This window comes from Equus przewalskii, chromosome 1 (genome assembly GCF_037783145.1).
Source record: "Equus przewalskii isolate Varuska chromosome 1, EquPr2, whole genome shotgun sequence".
In the NCBI taxonomy this organism is placed as follows: Eukaryota; Metazoa; Chordata; class Mammalia; order Perissodactyla; family Equidae; genus Equus; species Equus przewalskii.
The window spans coordinates 132906641-132915559 of NC_091831.1; the positions used below are offsets into that span (position 1 = coordinate 132906641).

General features: G+C 39.1%; 1 protein-coding gene across 21 annotated transcripts in view; it reads right to left on the reverse strand.

The window, feature by feature from the left end:
• RNF111 (ring finger protein 111) overlaps positions 1-5265 on the reverse strand; it is an 85042-nt gene extending 79777 nt beyond the window's left edge. For 7 of the 21 annotated variants that reach the window (XR_011528096.1, XM_070578855.1, XM_070578825.1 and 4 more), the window contains exon 1: positions 5011-5150. The gene's annotated coding sequence lies outside the window, so the exon portion shown is untranslated. Of the gene's footprint in view, positions 1-4464; positions 4764-4803 lie in introns of those variants that run through there. The other 14 variants (XM_070578858.1, XM_070578829.1, XM_070578817.1 and 11 more) reach the window with 9 other exon arrangements.
• Between the last annotated feature and the right edge of the window lie 3654 nt (positions 5266-8919).

Genomic DNA, 8919 nt, shown 5'->3' on the forward strand with positions numbered 1-8919 from the left:
GCCAATGAAGGGCAGACCAATGACACCTGCTTCCTTCCATATCATACTCTAAGGAGGATATAAAATCCCTGGCTAGGGATGCATAACCTGAATCTAATTATGAGAAAACATCAGACAAATCCAAATTGAGGAATATTCCATAAAATATATAGCTTGTATTCTTCAAAAATGTCAATGTATTAAAACAGAGAGGCTAGGGCCGGCCTAGTGTCACAGTGGTTAAGTTCACACATTCTGCTTCGGCAGCCTGGGGTTCACCAGTTTGGAACCCAGGTGTGGACATGGCATTGGTTGGCAAGCCATGCTGTGGTAGGCGTCCCACATATCAATAGAGGAAGATGGGCATGGATGTTATCTCAGGGCCAGTCTTCCTCAGCAAAAAGACAAGGATTGGCAGCCAATCTTAGCTCAGGGCTAATCTTCCCCCCCAAAAAAAAAAAAAAAAAAAAAACAGAGAGGCTAAGGCACTGGTTCCAAATTAAAGGAGACTAAGGAGATATGACAACTAAATGCAATTTGCAATCCTGGATTGTATGCTATGGGAAAAAAATGCTATAAAGGTACAAATATTATTGGAATGAACTGACAAAGCTGGAATAGGGGCTATAGATCAGATAAAGATATACTATTATCAACGTTAAATTTTTCTGAATTTAGTAACTGTACTGTAATAATGCAAGAGAATACAATAAAAGTGAATCTTTAGAGACAAATGGGCATAATACATGCAATTTACTCTCAAGTGATTCAGAAAAGAGAGAAAGAGAAAGCAAATGTGACAAAATGTTAAAAACTGGTAAATCTGAGTAAAGGGTATTTAAGAGTTCTCAGTACTATTTTTTTAATTTTTCTGTAAGTTTGAAACTACTTAAAAAATTAAAATAAAGGCAAATTGGGATGTCAAAAGGTGGTGAAAACAAGTGATTTATTCACATATGAATAAGGGAAATGACTACAACAGTGACGCAGACTGGCACATAGACCCACAGTGAACTTCTTAAATTTTCAATTCTCTAGAAAAAGAAAAATATTTTTTAAGTAACCATATAAACAGTAAAATGCTGATCCTGTATACCCTCAGGGAAACACAGAAATCTATGATTTCATGTAACACAGCCCGCACTGAGGGACTCTCCCTTCCTCCAGCAAACCATAAGCTCCTCATAGGCAGGCCTTCAGGTCCTGCTCTTTGTCGTTACTTAAGCACTGACACAGTGCCTGAAATACAGAACTCACATTTGTTGAATAAATGCTGAATGTTTAGAAAGAGGAACAAAATACTGCATTTTATCAAAATTGGGAGGAAGAGGGAGAAAGGGAGAAGACATCTAAATACAGAATAATTTTTTTAAAATATGAACATTTTCAAACCTCAAAAAAGCAGACCACAATATTATTAATACCCACATACCTACTACCCCAACCCAACAACTATGAAGATTATGCCACGCTTGCTTCATCTAACTCATCACCACCCCCCTTTTTTTCGCTCTGAAGTATTTTTAAACAAATACCAGACATCTTATTTCTCTTCCTCATTCTTCAGTCTCTGTCTCTGAAAAATATGGGTATTTTCTTACATAAACATAAAGCCATTATCATCCCTAACAAAATTACTGATGATTCCTTGATATCACCTAATACCCATCCACATTCAAATTTCCTCCAAAGTGTTTCAAAATGACTTCCCACAATTGGTTTGAGTCAGGATTTAAACAAGGTCAACATGTTACATTTGGTTACTACACATAAAATGTGTTTGACCTTTATTTTTACACTGTTTATCAGCAATCACAAAAAAGTCTAACAAACTAAACAATTAATTTACACTTGTAGATTCTCCAGAATCAAACCCAATCTAATCTAACACATTTGTTGTTCCCTTTGTCTGTAGCACTCTTCCTCCATATCCTTACTCCGGCTGATTCTTTCTAGTTATTGATCACAAGCCATGTTTTACCTCTGCAAAGAGGCTCACCCTAACCACTCAACCCATAATAGGGCCCCACTTCCATTCATTCTCCATTACATGGTGCTATTTTCTTCATGGCACTGACCACTACCTAAAACTATTCTGTTTATTATCTGTTTCCCCAGTAAAATGTCCACTCCGTGCAGGCAGAGTGCGTTCTTCACTGAAGACCGAGAACAAGACATTCAATAAATACTTACTGAGTGACTAAATAATAATGCAGTACCTCTATTTAAAATGTAAGCTCCACTTAGTATTTGTTTTAAACATTTATAGCTCACTCCTCATGTAACGATACAAATCGACTACCTGTAGAAACCTGGGCCAGCTGGTACTAAGAATCTGTGGGATGAAGGAAAGAAAGAACAGAGATGTAAGGTATCAAATGCCTTTACTGAACAATGATTAGTTTTCTGAAAGAAAAATTATTCAGGATGATTTAAAGAGCATTACCAGGAGTAAAACAAAAGTTTCATTTTTTTAGGATCATATGAGAGCTATTAAATCATGAGTAATATCTACAATGGGGCAGCAGTAGTATCTGCAACAACAAACATGGAGTCATCATAGTTTTCTTCCCTAATATATACATATCATGAAGGAATTTATACTCTCAGTATAACATTTCCTTCTGGGGATCGGATCATGATGAATACAACACTGAATACCAAAAACACCTAACTCAAAATACAAACCATTACATTTGAGACCTAGAGAAAACTAGAGTTATCTATCCCACACTTCTCATTTAACAGTTGAGAGAGATCTGAAGCCCAGGATGGTTATCAATAAAGTCAAAGATCTAATGAACAGCAAGCGATGCTAGATCTAAAATCCAGGTCTCCTGTCTCTAGTCCTATACTGTCTCGTAAGATAATGTCACATAGAATGTTAATGTCAAGTTACAATATACTTTAATGACGATCATTTTGAGTAGTCACTTTTTTTTTTTCACCTATTGAAGTTCTAGCCCACAGAGGGAAAAGTCAAAACAGGGCCAAATATAATTATGCTCTAAGTAAAACACGTTACAGAATCCCTCTTTGACAAAATAATAAAAGAAATGTATAAAAAAATCTAATTGGCTTGATTCAATAGTTTTTATTCCACATTTTAAATTAAGTAAAAATAACTATTTAAGAAAATTTGCCGACTATTCCTTTGCTTTGGATGTGTAAATTGCTGTTCTCTTAAACATCAGTGTAGCTATTTTTCAATTATCTGTAGAAATAGAGTATCAAAGTGAAATTTGTCAAGCTGTAACCTCCACTATAATGCCTTTTTCACTAAAATGAAATTCTGATTATATCTTTCTTCAAAAACCAACTCTAGTGAAAGAACTAACATGCAAGTGACCAAAAGACACCAAACAAAAGGGGAAAAGTGACAGAAGAATCCACACAGATACAGCATCCCTGAGAGAGCAGGAGAGACTCAACTCTTCCTAGTTTTTCCTACAATATTGTTTAGACCAATTCATAAACACCCTCACCAGTTTTGAGAATACTACTCTGAATGTTGGGCAGCAAACAGACGAGAGAGATGTCATTTGTCCAAGGTTAAGAGGCAAGAGATGGACAAAAGCAAAATAATTCAAGACAAAAAAAGCACAAAACAATTTAAGATTATTTTCAGAGTAATGGGGCTTCTCTCATCCTATCTATTTTGTCTCACAAACACAACCAAAGACTACTGTATATGAAAAACAACATGGTTTATATTGATATGAAAATTTTTACTAAAAAACAAAGTGTAGATCCTCACCCTAATAGGGCTAGTAAAATCAGTATTATAGAACTTCTATGTAATACTGAAATCACATTCTAACATTTGAAAGCAATGACACACACAAAAAAACAAAAAAGGGAAAAGAAATGGAACCTTAGCTTATCTTTTCCACAGTCTGTTCTTTTTGGTTGAAGAGGTCCCTAAAACAAGAAAATTAAACATAAAATATCAAATGAAGTAAAGTTAGGATTAAGTCGGGTTCAAAAGCTGTAAGAACTATAAAACGAAGTCCATGTCAGCTGGCATCTCACCACTCCAGAGTTCTAAATTCATACTGCACATAAATCAAGAAACAGGAAAGCATACAATACAATGGAGTCACCCCACGCTACAAACATGAACAAACTAAATGAATACTCTACACTTCCTGGTATTTTTTTAAACGTTAAAAACTTAGATTTGGGTTAAGAAGTATCTGTACAGATCTACAACAACCTATTTAAGAACTACTGTGACAAACCTCTATTTCTGCAGTATAGAACAGACATTTCCACTACCGCATTATCACTGACTCTGATAAATCACCTACGGATAATAGAAATATCAAGCTCCTCTGAATGACCCAACAAGCCAACCCTATAGCAAATCCGACGCGCCTGTTATTTCTGCCGCTCCGCGGACTACGCTTCCTTGAGCCCAGACGAAGGCAACTCCCTACCCGGGGGAGCTGACCCAGCGCCCCCCAACACCCCGGAGCGCGTTACCTTCAGCACTCCATTGTCAAATCGCACTCCCACGCCTCAGTCCTCAGCCCCCATCCTAAGACTCTAGGCAGAGTCGAAAAGGGGAAAGAAATCCCCGCACCCACACTCCCCTACTGTGGGGTGTGGGTGTGTCTGTAGAGAAACGCTTCGCTCAAACACAATTAAGCCTTCCGCGGAGACCCAGACCCTAAGTCACTGCGGAGCCAGCACTAACCGGCGGGTCGCGGACCCTAGCCTTCCGCGGCCGCAGCCCTTCCTCTTTCTCCCCTCCGGGCCGGCCCCTCCCCCGTTGCGCGCACGCGCGGCCTCCAATCGATCCCCTCCCCCCTGGCCCCTCACCTTAATCATTAGCCACCCTCTTCCCAGGGTCCCGGAACCACTGGCCCGGGAAGGAAGACAGGAGATACAAGGGGGGGACGAGGATGCGTCGAGGGCCAGTGATCGGCGCCTCAGATCTCGGCCTAATAGGCCCCTATAGTCAAGAGCAGCGTCTGTCACCGCCACCAAAACTGTACGAGCGGCAGCGCCTGGTTCGGCCCAGCTCACCCGGCTTAGGTTCAGAATGCCTAATTTGGCCCCACAGGAACTCCTTCCCCGACGCTGCGGGCGTTTCTATGCTGCGCAGACCGAACACCTCGCCACCGTCGCCGCCACTGCCGCTGCTCTCCTGCCGCCGCCGGCGCTGCCGCCGCCTAACCAATCCCTCTTCTACCGAGCGAGCACGACACTCGGGCCTTTACGACAGTCCGGAAAGCGAGAGCGCAGCAGCCTTCACGCCTCCATTAACATCGGTTTGTTTCTGCGCTTGCTCAGATTCTGGTTTCTCCCTGTCCCGCCCCCTCTTCGCCGGCCCTCCCCTTTTGTACTCGCTTTATCAGTCGCCCGGCGGAGCCGAATGGTGTCATAAAGCTCGCTATTTTATTTGCGTTGGTGGTTACGCGTTCAATAATTAACCAAAATACTGACTACGTTTTGGCTAATTTTTTGGTAACTAAAAATTACAACTAACCACAAAATAATTGACTATTCTTAACGGTACAATTAAACAAAAACATCATGGTTTTAGTGTCTTGCACAACAAATGATACCAAATGATACTCGCTAATGACAAAAAGATAATGGCACCTCATTGTTAAGGTGAATTTGCTTCCAGAATCAGATCAAAAGTGGTAATAAGATATCCTGGGAACTGACTGTACGATCACATAACGACTTCTTAACTATTTTATAAAAATCAGTAGATAGCAAACGCTTCATTATGTGCATTAGGAGGATGTAGGGAAAGAGGATGTAGGCTTTAGAATCAGTCAGACAGACTTCCTTTCCAAATCCTAGTGATGCCAATTAACAGTTGCCTTACTTATTAGACCTTTATAAATCTCAGTTTCCAAAAAAAAGAGAAAAGAAATAAAATGTCAATTACATCCCAATAAGAAAAGAAAAGCATATCTAAAGCCCCCCCAAAAAACATCTGTTTCCTCCTCTAAAAATTGAGATAATATTATTTGCCTGAAAGCGTTCTTGTGGGATTAAATAAGGCAGTTTATATAATGCTTCAAACATTACTTACCAATCAAGTGTCTAATAAATATTAATTCCCTCCCTTTGTCATCAACTTATCTTTCTCAATACCCTTTCTTTTGTGCACTCATGTTCTCCATACTGTTCAGTAAAGAAAATATTTAAAAATAATAATAAATAAGAAAATGTAGCAGATTGTTTGGGGAAACTGGAAGAGCATTAGAGTAGGATTTTTCCTCAGTCCTCCTATTTTCTCACCCTAAATATAAAATTCTACCTGGACTATCTTATCTACTGCCATAACAGTTAAAACTGTTATGGACTCACGACTTCTCAAAGTCATGTATTTCCAGACCTAACCTGTTTTCTAAAGCTCTTGACCTAAGCTCTTCCATAGACACTAGCCACATGTAGCTGTTGAGCACTTGAAATGTGGCTAATACAAATTGAGTAGTGCTGTAAGTGAAAAATATGCACCAAATTTCAAAGATACAATACAAAAAAATTGTAAAAACCTTAAAATTTTTTAATATTGATTGCATGCTCAAATAATATTTTGGATATATTGAGTTAAATCAGTAATTCTCAAGTGGATGATTTTCTCCCCCCGCCCCCCCACCTACCCTGGGGACATTTAACAATATCTGGAGACATTTTTGATGGTCACAACTTGAAGGGGGGGGGTGGCTACTGGCATCTACTAACAAGAGGCCAGGGATGCTGCTAAACATCCTACAATGCACAGGACAGCCCCCACAACAAAGAATTATCTGGCCTGAAATGCCAATAATATTCCAGTTGAGAAGTCCTGGTCTAGAAAAGACTGAACAGTGTAGTTAGAAAAGGACCAGTACTTTTTCATGAAATTCATAGTAAATGAAAAGACAGACATATGTAGCAGGATATGGAGTCAAGAAAAGGGAGACTTGAATCCTGTTTGGTATGCTGAAGGGAAAAGAACCAGCAGAAAATGAGAAGCAAAAGATAGTGGAAATAAAGGGATGCCCAATGGAGGCAGAGGAAATGGGATTCAAAGCTCAGATGGAAGAATTAGCCTTGGATAGTAGAAGGGATAGTCCTTTCACTGAAACAGGTGAGGAGGAGGAGGAAGGGATTGTACAAATAAATTGTTAGTTTCAGGGGTCAAATTGAGGGTTTGCTTAGTGCATGACCTTGGTTTCTCTGTGAAACATGAGGTAAGGCCATCTACTAAGATATCAGGTTGGGAAATGGTTCGGTGGAGAGTAATTAGAAGAGAGAGAGAAAAGATCAGCATAGTCACTAACATGATGGTGGAGAGTAGATGGACAAGAAATCAAAGGTAGGAAGCCCAGAGCAGAAAAGGGATGAGACAGAGAAGACAGGTGCCATGAGGTTGTATTTAGGGGAATAATGATAGATTATAGGGGTGGGAAATATCCCTCACCTGAATTACATACACTAGTTTCCTGATTTCTGCGCTTCTGCTCCCAACACCATCATCACACCACTCCCAATTCAAGCTTAAAGCACTATCAGAGTATGGCAGAAACTGATGGAGACACCAGGTTGCTTAAAATCCTTCAATGACCCTCCATCACCTTCAGGATCAAGTCCTAAGTTCTTAGCTTAGCAAATAAGGCTCTTCAACATCCAGATTCTCCAGTGCCATTTCACGCCACCCTTTCCCACCATTCTGCTCCCTTCCCCTGCTTAGACTTCAGCAAACTTCTCAAACTTCTTATAGTTCTCCAGAAAAAAATACTGTTCCAATATCTTCCTGCCTTTGCACCTACTATTCCTTGTCTCAAAATACCCTCCCTCTCTCCCCAACAGCCCTCACTCCTGCTTTATCTGCTTAGCAAACTCTTATCCATTCTTCAAAGCCCTCTTTCATGAAGCATTTTCTTACCTCTCTCCCCAGCTCCTGCAATAGAACTAATAATCACTCCCACTTTTGTATTCTCTTCAATCTTTGTATATACTTCTAAGTACTATAAATTATATATAATATATTATATACAAAATTAATACAATAGTACAAATATATTATTAATTATATATAATTATAATACATATCTTCTCCAAAAAACTAAAATAAAAAAAATATATATATAATGTCCTTCTCCCTTTAGTTGAAAAATATTACTCAGTAAATGTTTACTAAACTTACTGAATAAGGAGATTGGGGTTCTAGTCTCGGTTTTGCCACTAAGAAACCAGAAATCCTTAATCTTAATCAAGTCCCTTGAACTCTTTCAAAAATTAATTTGACTCACCCTTGGAAAGATCAGGACTATCCAACATATAGTCCAAACCAAATTCAGCCTGCCTGAAACAGCAGTAAAGTGATATTTACCAAATTAGCCTGCACACATGGGCCAGCAGTGCCTAACTATCTGGTAGGCAGGAATTTGAGGAGCTTGCTCTAAACCTGGAAATACTGAGCTGAATTACTGGGTTACCTGCAATAAGTGGAGAAAAGGAAAATTTCTAAAAATTACAAGAATCAGAGGGAAAGACTGGTACACCCACCATCCATTGCATACTTCAAAATGGAACAAAGTTTACAAGTGAGAGTAACTGATTATGTGGTCAGCTTTGTGAGCTCTTTGGAGGAAAATGAGCAAAGGTTGGAGATTTAATGCAAGGAGATAGGGAGATTTGGGGAACTTGTTGAAAATATTTACCTCAGATGAAAATTTGGGGGAACAATTAAAAGGATGTAAGAGGTGCACTAGTCAGAACACTTAGTGATTCACAACATTTTACTTTCTTATTGATGTACCAAGATATCACTGGAACTTGAAGCCAGAAGGAAAATTTTATAGATTCCACAACACTGCTGGCTTAGCTGAGGCAGTACAGGTCCTCATTAAAATTTTATATAAAAAATTTGATTTCGGGTTATAAGATTGCAAACAGATTGTGTTTAATTTGAGATCATAATCTTTA